The sequence below is a fragment of the Camelus dromedarius genome, chromosome 31 (assembly GCF_036321535.1).
Source record: "Camelus dromedarius isolate mCamDro1 chromosome 31, mCamDro1.pat, whole genome shotgun sequence".
Taxonomy (NCBI): domain Eukaryota; kingdom Metazoa; phylum Chordata; class Mammalia; order Artiodactyla; family Camelidae; genus Camelus; species Camelus dromedarius.
This window is the reverse complement of record NC_087466.1, coordinates 8,082,594-8,103,837: the sequence shown is the minus strand read 5'-3', so window position 1 is coordinate 8,103,837 and position 21,244 is coordinate 8,082,594. Positions and strand designations below refer to the sequence as shown.

At 47.5% G+C, this 21,244-nt stretch overlaps 1 long non-coding RNA gene across 1 annotated transcript; it reads left to right on the top strand.

Annotated features, from left to right (window-relative positions):
* Positions 1-2,849: 2,849 nt before the first annotated feature.
* On the top strand, positions 2,850-20,771 carry LOC135319768 (uncharacterized). Its single transcript, XR_010378635.1, has 3 exons — positions 2,850-2,959; positions 20,022-20,135; positions 20,598-20,771. It is a non-coding gene; the product is annotated as an uncharacterized LOC135319768 (long non-coding RNA).
* Positions 20,772-21,244: the final 473 nt, after the last annotated feature.

The following is a 21,244-nucleotide window of genomic DNA, read 5'->3' as shown; positions in this document are numbered from 1 at the left end:
ATTTTTAGTTTTTTAAGGAACCTCCCTGCTGTTCTCCATAGTGGCTATACCAATTTACATTCCCACCAACAGCGTAGGAGGGTTCCTTTTTCTCCACCCCCTCTCCAGCATTTATTATTTGTAGACTTTTTAAGGATGGCCATTCTGACTGTTGTGAGGTGATACTTCACTATAGTTTTGATTTGCATTTCTCTAATAGTTAGCAGTATTGAGCATCTTTTCACGTGCCTGTCAGCCATCTGTATCTCTTCTTTAGAGAAATGTCTATTTAGGTCTTCTGCTCATTTTTTGATTGGGTTGTTTGGTTTTTTTTAGCTGTGTGAGCTGTTTAATCATCTTTAGTTTCACAGCAAAGCACATCTAAGGAGAAATCCCTGGGTTCAGGAGAGGTGTGGTTAAGTCACCAACAGACCTCACTGTGGTCCTCTGACCTTGTCGCATTTGGGGCTTATTCTTAGTCTTCATTTCTTGGCCCAGAAATTCCAACACAAAATTTCTGGAGTTGTAATTCTAGTGGCCTAAGCTATGAGTTTGCCAGCGTGTTCTGTAATTTCTACTTTTTCCCCCTCTCTCTTCTTATCTCTTCCTCTGCTCCCCTCACATGCAGACCTGTTTTCTGAATAATGAAGGATACAGTACGGTCTGCAGCCTCAGTCTCACTGCTATTTCTTGTGAAAATGAGTTTTGACCTTAATTAACTGTTCAGGAACTGGGCATACGCTTCCCACTGTGATCAGAGCAAAGAATTAGCCCTGAAGATAAACAGTAGGAGTGCAGGGGATGGGAAGTGACTGACAGAATTACAAAGTAAGGAAGTGCCCAGCCTCCACAAAGATGCTGCTTCATTCATTGCAAGACTGATGGCACTCAGCCTAGGGTGAACGGTGGGGAATGTTGCTCTGTAATCAAGGTGCTCAGTGCTGTAAGAATGCCTGTCACTGTCCATGGTACTGACCAAGCTATTGCCGAATCCAAATAATTAACCGTTTCCAAGGACTTCCACGTCCTAAGGAGGGCATGGGGCCATGTCCTAGTCTGAGAGTAAGGGTGAGGTCATGGCTGGAAATGCAGAAGAAGACATGGCTTGAGGTTGTGAGCCTGTTGCTGATGCTGGTGACATTGGCAATTCTCGCAACCTCTCAGATCTCTAATCTGTGGAGGAAAATGCTTGTGCTACTCAGTCCACAGAGACGTTCAAAAGATTTAGTATCATTAAGTGTATTTCAGAGTCTGGTTTGGTGCCCTGAAAACGTGGTGATGCTGCTGCCGACAGTAGTGATGATAATTGCATTAAACTTGAGATAAAATTGAAGATTATGCACCTGGCATCATTCTAACTTCTTTACGTATATGGATTCCTTTAATTGTCATGAGATTCGCTCACATTATTAGATTGTATTATGCTCGTTTTATAAATGAGGAGCCCACAACACAGAGGGTTTAAGTCATTCCCCCCCACCCCCGCCATTCATACAGCTAACAGAGTAGGGGCTAACCGCGTGGGAAATACGCAGTACTATGAAGGAAGGAGTAAGGTGTGAATATGGATTGTGAATTCCCTTGAGATCCTCAGCACTTCCCAGAACAGACACCAGACTTCCATTCTCTCAAAAGGGAAGTTTCATGACTGTCCCCCAAGTCCAGCTTCCACACTGGACACAAGGAGATTGTTCTGAAACAGTGGTCCCATCATGTCACCTTTGTGCCTTGAAACCTTGGTGACAACCATCTCCACTGCCCATAGGACCACGTGCAAACACCTTAACTTGGCATCCAAGACCGCTCACCATCAAGCTTTCCTGTCCCAGGATTCCCTTTTCTCCCACAGCTGATACTCACACCACCCCCGACTTTCTCCTTGTTTTCTGAATATGCCATCGCTTTCCTCCCTCAGAGTCTTGACCCATGCTGTTCCCCAGGAGGAAGTGCCCTCCCTCATCTAACAGGATGACTTCTATTCAGTTTTCAAGATCTGACTTAAATGTTTCCTCCTCATGAAGCCTTCCCTGATTTCACTTTCTCCTTTGTGCCTCTAGATCACTTGTACCCCTTTCCCCTATAAGATCCTGGGTGCATTTTAACTATTCTTAGAAATGTCTGTCTCCTCTCCCTGCAGTCGGAGCGATTCCAAGGCCAGGTGTGCCTGATTCATCTCTCTGTCCACAAAACTGAACTCAGGGCTTGCCTTTCATGTTGTGTGTTTGGAAGAATGAATGTAGCTTCTCCCAGAGAATGGAGACTGCAGAGCTAATTCCCTAGGGGGAAAAAGGCTAAAAATAGCTTCGCAGATTCAAAGTTAAAAGCCTGTGCTCAGCAGTCAAAGTTTAAGCACAGAACAGCAGAAAGAGGTAGAGCTTGAAAGTCAGGTGGTTTCGGGTTTGAAGCCTTTCTCTGCCTTCGTCTGCTGTGACCTGGGAAAGCCTCTTCTTTTTTCTGAGCCTCAGTTTCCTCATCTATAAAATCAAAAGGATCATAGTCTACATGATGGGATCCCTAGAGAGATCAAATAAGAGACTAGAAACAACCCAAGTTTCCATCAACAGAATGGGTACAATGGACTACTACACAGCTGTGGAAATGAGTAAAGTGGAGCTACCTGCATTAACGTAGGTGAAACTCAGAAAGTTCATCTTGAGCCAAAGAAATAAATCCCATAAAAATCCGTACCTATGAGACTATGTATATACACTTGAAAACCCAGCAAAACTAAATGCTCTTTTGAGAGACAGAGTAGCATGTTTATTAGGGAATCTGGTGCCCACAACAGGTTCCTGAATGGGTGTCCCCTTCTCCTAGCTGTGTGACCCTAGTGAGTTAACTAACCTCTCTGTGCCTGTTTCTTCATCTGCAGAATATTAAAGACAGCAACGGTCCCTACCTTAAAGAGTTCCTGTGAAGATTAAAGGAATTAATATGTATCAAGTGCTTGGAAGAGAGACTGGCACAGAGCAGGCACGAGGTAAATGTGACCTCCTATTATTACTTTTGTCTCTTGTTATTACCACTTTCATTATTATCATTATTTAGGAACATATACATGATGGCAGAACTCTAAAGAAAAGCAAGGAGAATTATTAAAGCAAAATTTGGGGTAGTTGTTTCTTGTAGGAGCTGCTAAATTATGCATAATGTTCCATTTCATGAGCCAAATGGAGGACACAGACATACGTGCTATTATTTTCTTTTAACTGTGTATAGAGAGGCTCACTGTTTTGTATATACAATACATTTACCAACAAAATTTCTAAAAGCTTAAATGGAATTAATTATTGAAGAGGGCCAACACCTTTCTCCGCCCGCTCCCAGCTGAAATCTAGCCTTTCCTGCGGGCCTCTCAGTGATGTATTTGCCTTCACAAAGGGGACCACAGCCTTCTGGAGACGAGCTGATCTGCACAGTGGCTTTCCCCATCCAGCAGCCCCTAAGCAGTATGTCTTACATTCATCTGCCGATGAAGATAAAAGGGTGGTGTGCTGCCCTCTTTAAGACTGCTGGCGGGATGAGCGTGAAGAGGGAGGCTTTCATATTTTACCCCAGGCTTTGCAGTGCCCGCCTGCCTCAGAACTGAGGAATCTGGGCTTGCTTCTAAGTGCTGTTGGAGAAGCAAAACGCACAAGGCTGAACAGAAGGTTCTAAGTCCCAGGAAAGCAAATCTCTGGGTTGAGATTGGATCACCGATGCCATCACTTCATGTGAGCAGCCTGATGTTCCGGGGATTTTCCCCGCAGGCTTGGTGACTGTTAGTCCTCCATGACTTTTGGGCTCAAAAGCTTTATAAAAGTAATCATGGGAATAATGGACGCAGCGCTTGCCATCCACCAGGCTCTGGGCTGGGCCCTCTGTGTGCGTGAGTTCCTGTCTTCCTTGTAGCAGCTTTATGAGGAATTCACATCTCTCCCCATTTTATACAAACAGAGGATCAGAGAGGTAAAGACACTTGCCCAAGGTCACACAGTGAGTTGGGGGGGAGGGGCAGAGTCAGGACTTGAATAAAGATTCATTTCCTTTACATTCGTAATCTCATTTGATTCCTCCATAACTCTGGGAGAAGAAGAATGTTTCCATCCCTTTTGACAGACGAGGAAACTGAGTCCCAGAAGGCTGAAGTCTCCAGCCCAACATGACGCAGCAAGGAAGTGTCAGGACTCAGTCCTAGCCCCATCTGTCCACTTGACCACCCAGGCTTGACCACTCCCCACTCTGCCTGCCTTTTCCACTAACAACAGAGATGAATTTCCCATGAACACAAATGCCAATCTACACTACGCTCAAAAGAGCCAATGAGGAAAAATCACTGCCTTGCATTGTAGGGTTTGGGCAGCATTACCTTGAAAGCCCTGGACCAGAAAAAGGATGGAATCAGAGCCAGAGGGAGCAGGAAGGACATCAGAGGGTGTGAAACTGAGTCTGACAGGGCACTGAGCAGGCCCAGTTTGCAGCTCCAGCAGTGAGGAAGGACATAGGAATCCCTGGAGAAATGTATGTGTGAAAAGAGGTAAAGGTGACAGAGTGGATGAAGCAAGCACAGGTCATGAGAGGCTGTACCAGGGAAATCCTGTAGCAGATACGGTACCTTCGCATCCAAATGTTGGGCTGTAAAGTCGTAGCGGGTCCTGTTTGGCCTGCCACCTTCCCCATCCATCCATCCGTCCGCCCATCCACCTACCCACCCACCCACCATCCACCCATCCACCCTAACCCCGTCCATCTATCCATTCATCCATGCACCTTGTCCACGCATCCATACCTCCATACACACACCCACGTATCCATCCACTCAGAAAGTGAGCTCCTTGTGAGTAGGAACCTCACCTGTTTTGCTCACCACTGTATCCCCAGCATCTGGAAGAGTGTCTGGCACAGGGCAAGCATTTAATAACTACGTGTCAGATGAATGAACAAACCCTTCCATGGAGTAAACATTTGCTGAGTGCCCGTCAGCCACCCTGAGGAGAGCAGTCTTCACTTCCCCTTGGAGCTTATGTGCTAGTGGGAAGAAATAGAAAATAAAGAAAATAAACTGATAAATATATATCCTGCCACATAAATGCAACTGGTCAAATAGTGTGTCTTAGTGTGGTTCCCCCTAAAAGAAGACTGGGCAAGGGATTTAGGTGGAGGTCATCTATTTAGGAGGTGGTCCTAGAAAGGACCAGCAAGGAATAGGAGATTGAGACAAGGAAGGGGACTTGTTAATAAAGGACGTGTTCATGAGTAGGTTTTGCTGTGGGCCACTGGGGTTCAATTCTGCAAGGAACACTTCATGTCTGCCCACCAAGAGGCAGGGTAGCTGGGATATTGTCCACGAACTCCTGCCTCTTGTGGCAGGGGAGGGGTGGGTGTGTGTGGATGGGAGTGATGTTTTATATCGTATAGTCGGTAAGAGTGAGTCATGCATGAGTCTAGGGAAAGAGCATCCCAGGAATCAGGAAGTCAGGTGCAAAGTGCCTGTGTCAGGACTGTGCCTGGATGTGTGAGGAGTAGTAGGAGGGTCGTGTGCCGGGATGGAGTGGGCAAGAAGGAGAGAGGTGGGGGAGGCAGATCATAGAGGCGTTTTGTAGTCGCTGGTGAGAATTTCGGCTTTGACTCCAAGTGAGATCGGAAATCATCGGAGAATTTTGAGTGCAAAAGTGTCGTCATTAGATTTGGTTTTAAAAGGATCCTTTGGCTGCCGTGTGAAGAATGGGCTGCAGGGGCAGGATGGAGGCCAGGAGGACCACGGGGGTGGGGGAGCTACGACAGTAATCTGGCTTGTATCTGAAAGCTGGTAAAATTGTAACATTCTCATCACAAGGAAAAAAATTGTAACTATGTGAGGTGATGGGTGGTAACTAATCTTATTGTGGTAATCATTTCACCATATGGATATATGTATAATATAATATCAAACCGTATGCTGTAACCTTAAATTTATACAATGTTATATGCCAATTATATCTCAGTAAAAATGAGGAGAAAGTAATCCAGGTTATATATCATGATGGCTTGGGCCAGAATAATGACAGTGAACGTTGGAAGAAGTCTTCAGAGTCTAGATTATTTGGAAGGTCAGTTATTTCCTGACATGACATGTGGAGACTGAGAAAAACAAAGCAATGAAATTGACTGCAAGCAGCTGGAAGGATGGAGTTGCCACTGATGAGAGCTGGGGAGAGGGAAGGGCGGACACCTTGGGTTGGATGCCTAGTAGACATCCCAGATGTCCTGAGCAGGACTGTGCAGGTTTGGAGAGACTGAGGCTTGGGGTGTGTGCTTGGTGTGGGAGTTGTCAGCACACAGCCTCTGCATGAAGCTCAGAGGTTGTCCGAGACTTGGCAGGAGTGAGTAAAGAGGGGGACGAGTCCTGAGTCCTGAGATGCCCTGGGGTGTAGAGGGCAGGCGCTGAGGAGGAGCTTGAAAAGAGATAGGGAAGAGAGGTTGGGGGGCGGGGGTGAAAAACCAGGAGCACTTGTGTCCTGGAAAACAAGTGCAGAAAGCCTTTCAAGAGATGCTAACCACCAATTGTAGCAAATACTGCCAACAAATAAGGTGAATGCTAAGGATGGCCCTTTGCGTGCGGCGAAATGGAGACCCTCAGTGACCTCGCTGGAGGTAGTTTTTGGGCAGCCTGACTGGAGTGGACTCAGGGCGAATGGGGGAATTGGAGAAATCTGGACAACTCTTTTGAATAATTTTTTTTCTAAAGGGAATTGGTGGTAGCTGGAGTGGGATGTGGAGTCAAGGGAAATTTCTTTTTCGTTGTTGTTATTTTTGTTTGTTTTTTTTATTTTTGTTTTGTTTTAAGAAGGGAGCTGTTGTAGCCAATTTGCTTGCTGATGGGAACGACCTCAGAGAAAGAGAAAAGGGGACGATGCCCGAGAGGAAGGGGTCCTTGCTGGGAGATGCTGGCAGAGGAACCCAGGCCCCAGGGCGGGGGCGGCAGTGCGGCCGGGCACCCACGGGCACGGGAAGGGGGCAGGCTGAGGTGCAGCTGGGGAGGGTGGGCACGTGCCCAGGCGGCAGCACAGCGGGGGTGACCCCTGCCTGCTCTCTCAGGGGAGAGGAAGCACAGTCACCCACTGAGACTGAGGAGGAGGAGTTGGAGGGTTGGAGAGACAGTTCTGAAAGTCATCCAGCAGCCGGGATCAAGGAAATGCAGTGGGACTGTGAGGTCGGTGAGCGGGAATTTCAAGTGCAGAATGGCAGCAGCCACGTGGCTCCTGCGAGGACGCAGGTGTGGAAAGGCAAGACCCGGATTTAACCTGGGCTGAGGCTTTGCCAGGTGAGAGCAAGGGAGGTGGAAGGTTGAGAATGTGAAGGTTGAATGCAAAGGAGTGATTCCAGCAATGGGCCATCCCATCTCCCTCCCTCCCTCCCTCCTTCCCTCTCTCCTTCTCTCTCTCTCTCTCACTCACACACACACACACACACGCACACGCACGCACACACACTTACACACCTAGATACCTTGAGAGGGTGTAGGGGAAGATGCTTGTAACTTTTAGAAGCACAATAGACCTGTCAGCTGTGTAACAGCCCCCTGACAGTGAAGTCTGTCATAAAGTAACTGTTGCATCTCTGCATCCGTGTATCCTGTTTCTCCATCAAACCCCGAGAAGAACAACTGTTAGCATCAGGGAAGGGGGAAGTGGGAACAACCATGACAACATGAGAGGCGCATGTCTGAGATGATTCTCCATTCCTCCCACCCTGGGGAATCTTTAAAACAAGGCGCTGGGTCCTCAAGGTGTCACGAATGATTCTCTCTCACCTCCTTCCCTGGAAAGACATAAATCTCAAGGGGGCCCATTTGGGACAAGCAGACTCTCACTGGCATCTAATTCAAGTACAAGAAAATTACTGGGGACAGACAGCGGGCAGGGAGCTAATTTCAGCAGGGAGGCGGGGAGTGTGGACAATGGTCACCGATACAGGTGGGAGTTTCAATCTTACTGGGAGAGGCTCCTAATTATGTGATTCAACACCCAGATAAAGCACAAATAGCTTTTTCTGTAATAGCTGTTTCTTTTCTCGGGCATCCCTGGGCAGAGAGCCAGAGGACAAAGGAAGATGTCCCAGTGACCCAACCGATGCAGAGCCCTGTACAATCAGTCAGGCATAGCAGCCCAGCTTCCTGGGCTCATGACTGCCCAGCGCAGGGGACTGGGGCTGGGGATGTGGGCAGGATATGAGCAAAGAGTTGCTGCTTCTGGGCCCAACACCAGTCTGTCATAAATGGCTGTTTACAGCAACCCTGTGCAAGCAAAGATTTCTGAGGCTCAGTGGGAAAGATAATGGTGATTGATTAGTCATGTCTGCCAGGAGCACAGACACGGAGAGCAGTGGTACCTATGCCATGTATCAGCCACTTATGATCCAGGTGTTTTTGTGGAAGGTGCATCAATCCAGCTGATGGGAGTGTGGCTCCAAGGCAGTAGGGCAGAGTGTCAGGTCAGTAGACCCTCGCCAGAAGGTAAATCTAAATCTCCCTCTGCTACTCACATGACCTTGGGTAAAATGACTGTCTCTTGGGGCTTCTTTTCTGTTTTTGTCTGCTCAGCAGGAGGAATAGTCTCTACCTCATTGGTGGTTTTGAGGATAAAACAACTATTAAAGCCCTTTGTGTGCTGTGAATTTCTACACAGGCACAAGGTATTGTTAATACGGTTGTAACGATTTCTATTGTTTCTACTATTAGGTTTTGGTACACTGTCAACCAAGCAATGCGAGGACCCTGCTTGGTGCTTTTCCGTATGTTATTTATTTCTCATAATGGCTCTCCAAGTTAGGTACTCACCATTGCCTCCATTGTATGGAGGGGGAAACTGAGTTTCACAGAGGGGAGGTGACCCACTCCCTGTCACGCAGGCAGTGGGGGTGGGTCTGAGATCTGAACCAGGCTGGAGGGACCCCACAGCCGTTGCTTTCCATCTGCGTTCTGCGGACCTCTTAGCACCAACCAGCCTAGGAGCCCCGCTTCCTGGGCCTGAGTCCCGATTCCTTTGAAGACTCAGTGCGTATCCTGAGGGTGTTACACCCCGACCTGGAGTTCAGTCTTCTCATCCTAGAAGGAGACAGAATAGACCCACGGCTTCCTGACTGTGTTCCTTAGAGACCTAGAGGTCTGCAGAGCTTCCCCCAAGGGGTGAGGGAAGCGCGGGACATTTGCTTTCTTTCCCTTGTCAGGCTTCCAGATGTTACTTAATTTGAAAAGATGGTTTCCAAACTTCTTTTAAGCAGTTTGGAAACCATCTCACTAAATGCTGGTGGCTGTCATGTATTCAGCATATGTTATATGCCAAACCTTTCACATAGGCTATTCCCAACCCACAGTAACAAAACTATACGGTGGGCATTATTATCCACATATTTTAGAAAAGGAAACTGAGGTTCAGAGAAGCTCAGTCGCTGGCTCAAGGTCATCTCAGTAGTCCTGCCAAATCAGGGATTCCAACGCAGACCTATTTGATTTTGAAGCCAGTGGTTAAACCCTCGGGCTGCTGTACTCTGTCTCTTACTGGAGTCTGTTGATAATTAGTATCAGTTCATTGCTATTGTCAGAAAAGACATTTGCAGGGAGTAACAGTCCGAATGATGGGGGCGAGGTCAGCCGAAGTATTCAGATTCCTCACCAGTATATCTCTGTGGCCGACAAGGGCAGGAACACGTTTTAACAAGCAATCTTCTTGTTCTTTGAGACCCATCCAAACACAGGAAGCATTAGTCACAATGCAGACCTGAGAACGGGATTTCGCCAGCCGAGACCGCATGCCCAGAAAACTTTTTTAGTCTTACGGGAGCATTGCTGGCAAACGTAATTTAAAAATCTTTCTCCTTAACACACTGCCTCCTGTCAAAGGATAGGATTCTCATGCATATTTCATCCTGTTTCTTTTTAATTAAAAGCTATTATATATTTATTTTTCACTGCCATAGAGGGAGGCACCGTAAGCATTCTTTCGATAAACATTTATTATGTCCTTTTACGTGCCAGCCCCCTGAAGGGCACTGGGATGTGCAAAGATGATTAAGCCACAATCCCTCCCCTCGAGGGGGTTGCAACCCAGTTGTGAGGGAAGAGAATAGCTGTGTAAGTAACTAAACATAATGAGGGCTGCCAGGTTCTGTGTTGGATGCGTATTCATGGGGGTTGTGTGGTTCTAACCAGTGCCCTCTGACTCAAATTCGGCCCATCAGCATACATTGAGGCCCCCAGAAAAACTGAACTTATGACCAAGAGTTGTCTAGAGGTTTCACATAAAAATCTAGATTTAAAGTCCCTCATGAAAAAATCAGATCTGGCAACAACAGGCCTGGATTTTCATATCATAACATCAGCTGGGGCTGAGTAGTGGCCACTCTCCCGGAAGGACTCCATTCTCCACTTTGCCTCAGTCTCCACCACTCCCTATTGCCGTACACTTGGCCTGCTAGCCTCATTTATGCTGCCACTTCCTGGCCTCTTGAGGGTTTGTGTTTGTGACCCTTTATAGGAGGGTAAGATAGAAAGCCCCTGGCCTTGTCCCGCTGCTGCTTTGGTTTTCCCTGACCTGCACATCCTGGTCACTAACTCCAGGTCTCAGTGGCCTTGAGCGGATCACCTCTTCTCTCTGGACCTCAGTCTCCTCATGTTTTATCATTGTTGAATTCTGGCACAAGGAGGCATTCAAAAAAATGTTGAAGGAAGGAAGGAAGGAGGGGCTGTTGCATCACCTTCTCAGACTGTTTGTGAGAGTCAAGCAAGATGTTATGAACATGCTCGTAAAATTTAAAGTAACCTGCACACATAAGGTATTTTAAATAACATAGTTACGTTTCTGCATTTTGCAAAAGGCTCCCTGAGGAATTCTGGAATAGTGAGGTTCTACTTTAAAAATTTTGTGTTATCAAAGAAGTTTTGGAAATGGAGTTATATTATTATTATTATTATTATTATTATTATTATTATTATTATTATTATTATTACTTTATTAATATTTACTGCAGAGATGTTGGTGCCTTTATTATGCCTTGAAGTGTAGTGTGCATTCTCAATAGAGGAAGAGCCCATGGGAGTGTCTCATACCTGGTCAGCCAGGGAACCCTCCTTTCACAGAACATCATGAAAGACAAGTGTTCTGTGGTACGCCCTTTGAGAAACACTGACTTGATTTTATGCATGAGGCCCCCGGGTCCCTAGGGAAAGTGATGTATTCATTATCATATAAAGAGAAAGTGGCAGAAAGCGTAGATGTTGATCCTGAATTTTAGTCCAGTGCTTGTTGTGTGATAGTATCTTTCTCCAGGGATCCCTCCCTGACCACTGTCATTTCTCCCCACCCTCTGGGCTGATTTGGGGTCTCCCTGTGGCTCCCACACATTCCCCTTCCTCCATGCTTCCTGCAACCAGGCCTACAGCAGCTGGGCTGTAACCCCGTAGATGGCGGGTTCCGTGAGGCCAGACCACCTTTTTCTTATCATGTCTGTCTTGTACATCACTGGGTCCCCAGAGCCTAGCACAGTGCCTGATGTGTAAATTCTCCCTCTCGCTCTCTGATACATATTAGACTCCCTTATATTATATATGTAGATGAGACCCTATAGATACATTGTAGGTGAATGGAAAGAAAAAAGATAGGATCGTATGTAATATATTCCGATAGGTAGCTAGAGAGATAGCTAGAAAGAAAAAGGACAGGAGAGGGAGAGAGAGAGAAGGAAGGAAGGAAGGAAGGAAAGAGAGAGAGAGAAAGGAAAAGAAAGAAAGAAAGGAAAGAAAGGAAAGAAAGAAAGAAAGAAAGAAAAGGAAGGAAAGAAAGGAAAGGAAGAAAAGGAAGGAAAGAAAGGAAAGGAAGAAAAGGAAGGAAAGGAAGGTAGGAAAGAAAAGGAAGGAAAGGAAGGTAGGAAAGAAAAGGAAGGAAAGGAAGAAAAGGAAGGTAAGGAAGGTAGGAAAGAAAAGGAAGGAAGGAAGGGAAAAGAAAAGGAAAAGAAAAGAAAGAAGTTAGATAGATTAGACTGAATAAAGAATAAACCTCTTCACAATTGTGTTTCTACATAAAATTTGAGGGTGGAAGTTTTTTTCTGAAGCACCCAAGTAATTCAGGAGGTGAGGGAAAAGCAACATTTTTATGCCAATTATCTGACAAACAGATTGCTGCGTGCTTGTCCGACTTCCCTTCCGGGTCTGCTTTTTCTGCATGGAGACACGAACAAACACAGCCTTGCTCTGATCCGAGTAAATTACCTTCCACAGAGTCGACCGCGCTGTTGCAAGCACGACGGAATTTTCTTTTGCTGCACAAAGAGTGTCCTCAAAGTTTGCCTTTGATTTGCCTTCCCGAGGCTTCACAGCCTCCCAGCTTCTCCGGAGTTGCTCCTTTGATAAAAGTGTTCAGTCTCCCTGGTTTCCGTTTTGCTGGGCACGTTGGGAGCCTGTGGGGAGGCAGGTCCTGCTGGGAAATGAGCAGTGCGTTTCAGCGCGGGTGACCTGAATTTCACGGCAGCTCCGGGTTCCTGGCTTCACAGTTGGCAACTGAGAGCCTGTGCAGAAACCCAGGACCCCAGATGGGAAGGGGCACTGGAGGACATCCCCTCCCCATATTCTAGACCAGGAAACAGGACCGGAGCAGGGAAGAGCCCTCCCCAGTGTTCAGAGACTGCTCCCCTGAGACAAGAAGGATTTTGTATCTTTTCAGCATCTCTTTTTAGGTGTTTATATGGGTGATGACGTTTGTTTATTTGATTGTTCTTTGTTGTTGTTGTTTGTAGCCACAATTTCCTCAGCCAATGCCTTGAAAGAGACAGTGTAGAGTGTAGTGATTAAAAGCATGACCTCTGCAGTCAGACTGCTGGAGTTCAAATCCCGGCTCCACTGATCTTCCTGCTGTGTGACCTAGGGCAAGTTACTCAACCTCTCTGTGATCAGTCTCTGCATCTGTAAAATGAGGGCAATCATCGATTGTTATGAGGATCAAATAGGTCAATTTATGTTAAGTGCCTAGACTCTAGTAAGCACTAGAAATGTCCCTGCTACTTTCATTACCCACAAATGCCATTATTTTCCTAATGCATCCTCTTTTAAGACGTATTATATGTCCACGCATCTGCATAAAAAGCCGCTTTGTGTTTTTGAAATAGATTATATATGTATATCCTTTACCAGCATCAATGACACTCCTCCATCCAACCCAACACATATTCACAGGCCTGCTAAGTGCAAACGCCAAATGCAGGCACTGCTAAACAATAACACGAAATACCACTACTGGTACTCAGCACCGTGGCTGGTACTAAGCACTACTACTGCTGCTACTAAGTACTGCGGCGACTAAGCACTCCCACTGCCGAGTGCAAGCACTGCCCTACACTGGGTGAACAAAACACAGCCCCTACTCTCCCACCCTCACATTCTAATTCTCACATGTAAGCAAACGCTTCTCACCCACATTAGAAACTTACTCATTTAAAATACTCTTGGAAGCCTTTTGTACTGCAGGCAGCGTTCTGAGAGTTTTGCAGATAGTCGTTCATTTAACCCTCATGACAACACCGCCGAAATCATCCCTCCTTAACAGAGAAGGGAACCAGGACGCGGAGAGGACGCGTCCCTTGCCCAAGGTCACACGCAGGTGGCACAAGGCAAAGACGCCCCACGGAACCTTTTCTCTAGTTTCCCCAGTCCCGGCCACGGCCCCCAGCCTTCAGTTGGACGTCATTAGAGCTGACGAAGTGGCCGAGTGATCATCAGCCTGTCACCTGTGCCAGCGTTTTGACTCGGCACGTGAGCTCAGTACTAGTCTTAAGCCATGAAGTGTGTTTATGTCTTGCGTGCTGTCTTAGGGAATTACAGGAAAATACCTTTGGGAAACTATCCCTGATCCTTCAGATAAGCCCCGGTTAGAGTACAGGAGAGGAGGCTGTGGGGTTCTTCAGTCATCCTGCAGGGAAGTTCCCAGGGGCGTTTAAGGATGAAGTGTGGGGCTGATGCTTACGTCCCCCTGCTCATGGGACCCCAGCAAGTTGGAGGCTAACCTCCACTGGGACTCATCAGTGAGAAACTCCAACCCCAGGACAGGAAGGGCACCATGCAAGGTTTCACGAGGATCCGTGGAGGGGCTACGCCCGAAGGCAGGTCTCCTAACTCTCTTCCCAGTGTCCCTTCCGCAGAGGGAGGCGGGAGGCATGAAGAGGGAACTGCAGGAATGGAAGGCAGTGAGGCAACTATCTCCTCGTGAATTCTTATTTGCTCACCCTAGCGCCCTGCTCCTGCACTGGTGAGAGCTCTCCAAAATCATTCTTTCATTCAGTCAGTCATGTATTCATTCAACAAACACTGATTCAGCTCTGCGATCATGGGGGAGGTAAATCATCATAACCTAAAACGTGAAAAGCACAGCAGCCTGGAGGAGGTACCTGACCCAGCCTGGGGGCTCAGGAAGGCCTCCCTGAGGTGGTGACCCATCCCTTGAAGGATGAACAGGAGTCAGCCAGGTGAAGCAAGGGGGAACAGGGATGGAGGAACCCACCTGCCAGGGGTGCAGAGGTGATGGAGAACAGGGCGCTCCCAGTGAACCAAAAGGAGCCCTGTCTGTTTGGAGCAGAGGGCTGGGAATGGGGTGGGATGTCCAGTGAGCTGGGCAGGGCCCAGGGGAGCAGCACACAGTCAGGACCAGGCGGCAGTTGTGCTCTGGCTCTCAGAACCCTTGGACAAGTGCCTTTGCCCATTGAGACCTCAGTCTCCACATCTGCCTATGGGTAGATCAGACTCATTTGTAGTCTACAGGCTCCCTTCCCATGCTGACATTCTCTGCTGCATTTCCTATTCTGGCTTCAGAGTCTTCAGCAGCCTCTGCCTTCGTCCTGCCCTGACAGCAGGGGACTTGCAGATTGTGGTCTCTGGAGTCACAGTGGCCCAGGTTCCAATCCCAGCTCCACCCCCTTTCAAGCTTTAACTCTCTAAACCTCAACTTTCTTATCTGTAGAATGGGAATGACAACATGCCTACCACCTGGAAGGCTGGTGGGAAAAAAACTGTTTGTGCAGGTCAAGGGTCTAATAGAGGACACGGCTCCTGGCCCCTACTCTGCAAATGGCAGCTGTTGGTTACTGTTGTTCAGACAACTGGCCTTGGTCAGCCCTGCTACATAGCCCCGAAGAGAGTCTAAGACCTCAGAAGGCCTCAGTGTGAGGCCAAGAGGCTGCAGACATGGGGGGAGAGAGGGAACTAACATCTAAGTCCTTACTGTGTCCCGGGCCCTGTACTGTCTGCTCTTCATGGCATACTGATAAGAAGAGGCAATTATTATCCCCATTTTAGAGATGGGAAAACTGAGGCTCAGTGAAGCAAAGCAACCTGTTCCATAACCACGAATCCATCCATGTCTGATTCCACTAGGTCAGATTTTATCAAGCTTTCTCTGCAAAGGACCCGATAGTAAATTTTTTCAGCAACTAGTTAACTAGTTATCACTGTTGCACAGAGGCAGCTACATGAAAGGAAGTGGATATGTCCAATGAAACTTAAATATTTTCTTTGGCCTGGGGCCAGTTTGCCACCCCATGCTACCTGCTACTTCCCCGAATGCTGATTCATAATTGTCCTTCATCCTTCTGTCCTTACTGCATGTAAGGCACAGGCGCTGGTCACTTGGGCTGGTTTTCTGGTTTCATCTTTACAGCAGTTCCTGTTGGTCATGTTACTCTCCTTGTTTTTGAAAAGGGAAAACAGAGGCGCCTCAAAACCTGTGTGTTGCACAAATCAATTCTCTGTCTGAAAGCACCGTGTGGCCTCCTTGCTCATACGTCACCAAGACTGAAGCAAGGGAAATTCTAGGGGGGCTCACATTTTCCTCCCACATCGCATGGGTTTTCACGTCTTCCTCTGCAACAGCATGGAATAAGCAGGCCTGTGTTTGCAAAGGTCGTGGAATTCAAATCAACTGTATCAGGCTTCCTCTGGTAGAAAGCACAAGAAAAAATCAGGATTCGGCATTTCGTGGCATTCATTATTGGGTCTTTTCCTGTGCTGAGGGAAAGCCCTCGACTTGGGGAGGGGTGGGTGGCAGGGAACTGATGAGCTGTTCCCCTGAGACAGAGCCACACAGCCTGCCTGAAAACAAACAGGAAGTGATGGGCATGGCCACTTCCTGTGACCAGTGATCCTTGGAAATAAATGATCCGGAGAGGCACATCAGGGAGCTGCTTTACTCTCCAGTGTCTCCCAACACACTGTCCCAGTGAATAGATTTTTGAACATGACTGTTACCTTTCTAAGAATAACAAAAGGCCTGGTCAGTCATTAACACTATAGTGTGAATTAGTTAGCTCTCAGAGCAGAACACGTACTGGACTGAGTGGAGAAAGTGTGGCTTTAGCTACCTTGTCAGCTCTGTGGCCATGGGCAAATTGTATTTCCTCTGCAGAGTGTAGAGGCTCAGTTAGAGCGAAAGTTCTGAGTTGTCTGGGAGCCACGTGGAGCCCCGAGGCATATTTTCATCTCTGTTAATTTTTTTAATTGGGATAATTACTTTTAAAGTAATTTTAAAAATGAACAATATAATACTTTCTCTAAATGTATTTAATGTTTAATATTTAAATTGGATGATTTATTTAAATCCTAAATTTTAAATTGTAAAATAATTTTTAATTTGGGATAATTTTTAAATTTTTAATCAAGATAATTAATTTAAATAATTAAGACTTGCCCCAGACCCCAGTGTTCCCTAATATCTCACATTTGACTGTCTCTCACGTTCATTACACCTGCCTGGGCCCTATAGTTATTTGATTTTAATACTGGATTGTACCATTGCTCTGGATTTTAATGCAGTGAGAGCCGGCTGAAGGCTGAGCTCTAGAAGGATAAGACTCTGGTCAGGTGAGTTTTGATGAAGGGGAAGGCAGAACATCTGTCTTTACAGGCAAAGTGTTTTCTGGGGAAGGCAGGGGTGGTGAGAAGCCACCAGGTGTCAAGGAGACAGGCAGCGTCACTTCCCCAACAAAATGTTAGTGTTCTTGCTTTGACGCAAGATGCATACCTAATTGAAAGAGTCTAGTCTAAACACCAGTCTTCAAACCCAGTTCCAACCCTGTTTCCCCGGGTGAGTTACTAAACCTCTCTGAGGCCTTTAATACATGAGTCAATGGTAGTCATCTTTTCCATGTTTTTATTATTTTTTAACTTCTTATACAAGGCCAGACATCTCTGTGTCCATTCAGGAGACGGTGATGGAGATGAGCCTGGACATTTGCGAGGGAGGAAGAAAATCACACGGCGCTTCCCTCGTAAATTATCCTAGTTGATCTGAGTCGCTTTGTTTTTCCTTTTTTATTATCATTATTATGATATTACCATTACCCCATTGAGTTTCACGGCCTGTTTCAGGCGTTTTCCTCTGGAACAGAGCAAGACATAAATTCTCTGAACATTTTCCTCCCACTGCTGGAAACACAATTATCCTTTTTCTGGCCAGACTGACCCCTCCCTGTTAAGAGGAAAGTTGGAGAGTGACCTAAGAAATGAAACAAAGTGGGCCTTGATCCCCACAAATGAAAATTATGGAGATACACACACACACACACACACACATACACACACACACACACACACACACACACACATACATATTATACTCCTTATTTTTAACTTTTAGAAGCCTACTGAGAACCATGACCTCATTTAAAGTCTCACGCCAGCCCTGGGAAGTAGGAAGGAGAGGAACGAGCCTTCCCATTTTAAAGGTGGGACAAGTGAGGCCCAGAGTGGTTAGGGAAGCTTGCCCAAGATCACACAGCAAGTCCTAGCAGAGCTGGTCTGGACTCAGACCTTCTGACAAGGCCTGTCCACCATATCCTCTCTCACAGGGTCGAGGGGCGAGGCTGCTCACTTCCCAGGCAGAAGTCCAGCCCATACTTTATAGACTGGATACCCAGGGTGTCCCAAAGCAGGAGATGGGGGTTACATACCTCTGTACTGATGGTGGCCACTGGGCTCTCCTACCAAGGCGGATTGGGTGGGCAGGGAAAGAGGGCATTGGGACAGACAGGGAGGGCTCGGAGACCCAAGGACACCTCAGTCAGGACTGCACCTGGCGCATTCCCCGAATCCATCCATCTCGACCCCGCCACGTCTCTTTCGCTTTCTTGTGTCTGTCTCTCTTCATGGCTTTCTGCCTCTGTATCTTTCTTTCTTTCTTCCTCTCTCTCAATCTCACACGCACACCATCTGACAGTATTGCTATTCTTCCCCCGGTGATGTATGTCAAGGAGGTAAAGGCAGATTTTTGTCTCCAAATAGGTAGAAGCCCTCAATCTGGAAGGTGTTAAATTTTCCACTACCTTGTTCATTTTCAAGGTACATTTCATGTCTCTCTGTTCCCTCCACTTGATGCCATAATTGGGGCATTTTCCTGATTCCTTAATTCAGCAGCTCCTCTGTGGAAATGTTCCTCCATTGTTCCTCCTCGGGCTCACTCCCCCCACATCGCCCTCCCTCCTTCCACACCTGGTTCCCATAATATCCATCCCTTCATTCAGTGCAAATCAAAATAGTTTTTTAAACCCTTGTCCTTACAACGGATAGCCTTCAGGAAAAAAAAATTAAATTATTTGAAATATTTGGGGATCATTTTAAAGCCGTTCGCAACAGGACTGCTGCTCCAGTCAAAAAGATTGTTAGCAAACCCCCGACTCATCATTCAGGGACAGAGAAGTAGACGTGGAGACAAAGCGATGACACAGATCCTGTGTTTCTTGTCAGGCTTCCTATCGCTGGCCTCAAGGTGAGAGGGGGAAAATGAGCTCCGGAATGGGAACAGCAGGAGTCGCCAGGCAGCCGGAGCTCTCAGCTCCTGGGTTCAGCCCACCCCACCCCAGCCAGAGCCACGCACGGCACGTTTTGCTTGGGACTCAGGCAGAACTGGGTTCCAATCCCAGCTCCTCCTCTTACTGGCTGTGTGACCTTGGACACTAATTTCACCTCTCTGAGCCTTGGGCTCCTCTTCCCCTACCTGCGGGGTTGTCAGGAAGGTTGACTAAGGTAGTAGCGGAAGTCTGTTATCAGGGATAGAATCAGGCACCCATTAGTGAGGCTTAGCACGCATCTTCGAGGGGGTTCTTAAGCCATCCTCGCTGCAGTTCTACAAGGGTCAATGTGACAATTATAGCTGTTTTATCAGCTGTAGACACTTAGGACCAGAGAGGTGCTGCAACTTGCCCAAGGCCACACAGCTAATACACAGCATGCCGGAACTGATTCTGACGCCTGTGTGCTTAACCACACGTGAAAAGGCCAGAACTCCATACCCTGCACATAGTACGTACTTAGAAAATTTTTGTTCCTGCTCTTCTCTCAAAAGGACCCTGTTAGGATGAGGGATCAGTGTGTCTGTGGCATAATAACTCTGTGCACCCTCTCCAGAGGCCTCTAGAATAAAGACCCCATTAATTAGTAGAATGGTGCTCTTTGGGGCCAAAATAAAGAGACAATAAAGCAACTCCTGGAGCAGACAAGTGCGTGGACCCAAGCCAAGCACTTTGTCCTGACACAGAGGAGATTAATGGCCCATAAAGTGATGTAGCAACCGTTAAGTTCAGGCTGCGGCTTCTGGAGGGCTGTCAACACACCATGGTTTTGGAGTCAGTGATGGGGCGGGGGTGGGCAGACCTGCTCCTCTCACATCTGGCCCACTCAGCTGCCATCTTGGAAGCCCCGCCTGGCCAGGATCGGCAGCCCCCACTGCGGAGTGGGGTCCAGACACCCCAGGGCGGTACCCAAGAGGAACTCCAGGAGCTTCCATGCCCCTTACACTGTAACTGTCCAGCCTCTCTCTTCTGTCTCCAACTGCTGTCCTCAAGACTGTTTACACTCTTAAAAATGATGGAAGACCCCAAAAGAGCTTTTGTATGTAGATGTTTTATGCCCATGAAAAATCATCGTATTAGAAATCAACACATTGTTAAAACATTCATTTATTCATCTACAAATGACAGTCATAAACCATTGCAAGTGAACAAACCTAACGTGTTCTACTGGAAAATAACTATGGTTTTTGCACAACCAACAGAAATCCCGAGAAGGGTGACATCAGTGCTGGTGGTGGTGATGACAATGAAGATGAATGTATTCGCATCCCAGCCCCTGTCCTCCCATCACAGGGAATTTACAACAGCCCCCTAAGGTAATGCTAGGATTCTTTTCATTTAGTAACTTGCCCAAGGGCAGAGCCAGGATTCAAACCCATGCAGTCGGGCTCCAGGTCCTGCGTTCTTGGCCCTGACGCCGTGGGTGTGTGCAGTCCCCACCACAGACAAGCAGTCTCAGGCCGGGAACCATGTCGGCCAAGGTGGTAAATCTCGGGCGTTGCGCTTGGCAACTAAAAATACGGAGTGCATGCTAAATCGGCCTGGCTGGGTTTATTCAGTGTTGTGTTTGATAAATATTTGATCTGGGAGAATGAAATGGCATCTTCTCTCTAGAGAACCGAAGCTGATGGGCCCAGAAATAAAGTTGATGAAAATAGCCCTAATTGTCATCATACTCAAATGTGTGCAGTTTACAAAGCCCTCCCGTATATGTGAGCTTATTGACAAGGCTTATCCCATCTTCCCTCAAATCTGCACTCCACGCTTGGTCCCCACAGCTGCACCCTTGAGCCAGGCGTCATCACCGCTGGTCTGGACTTGCGCTGCAGCCCCGGAAATCCCCTCCCTCTGTCCGCGCAGCTGTTCACGCCACTCGACTGCTGCCTCCAGAGCTTTCCTTCAGTCATGGCAATGGCGGTGAATGTTAATCCATCACTTGCTGTGAGCCAGACGCCCCGATCAGTGCTAGGCGTGGATTCTATCGTTTGTGCCTCTAGGTAAGTCTGATTTTTATCAACTTCCCCATTTTACAGATGAGGACAGCAAAGCTTAGAGAAGTCACACAATTTACCCAAGGATATGTAGCCAGGAGCCCCAGCCCTGGGATTTGAATGCAACAGCCAGACTCCTCCGCTTGTTCTGAGCCCTGGAGCAGCCTTCCCTCCCATCAGCAAACCAACCCTGTCTGCCGCTGCCCCCCATGGACTCCTCTGAGCCCTCGGTGCCCACAAGCACTTCAGTGCAGCACGAAGCCCTTTAAAATCGGGTTCCTGACTCCTCTCCTGGGCTCTCCCTCCTGCCTCACCTAATTACCACCCTCCAACTGCACCAACTCCCCAGTGCACCTTGTCCCAGTGCCACAACTTTGCACGTACGCGCCCTCCCCTGCTCACCTCCCTCACCAAATTCCTGCACAGCCAGGAGA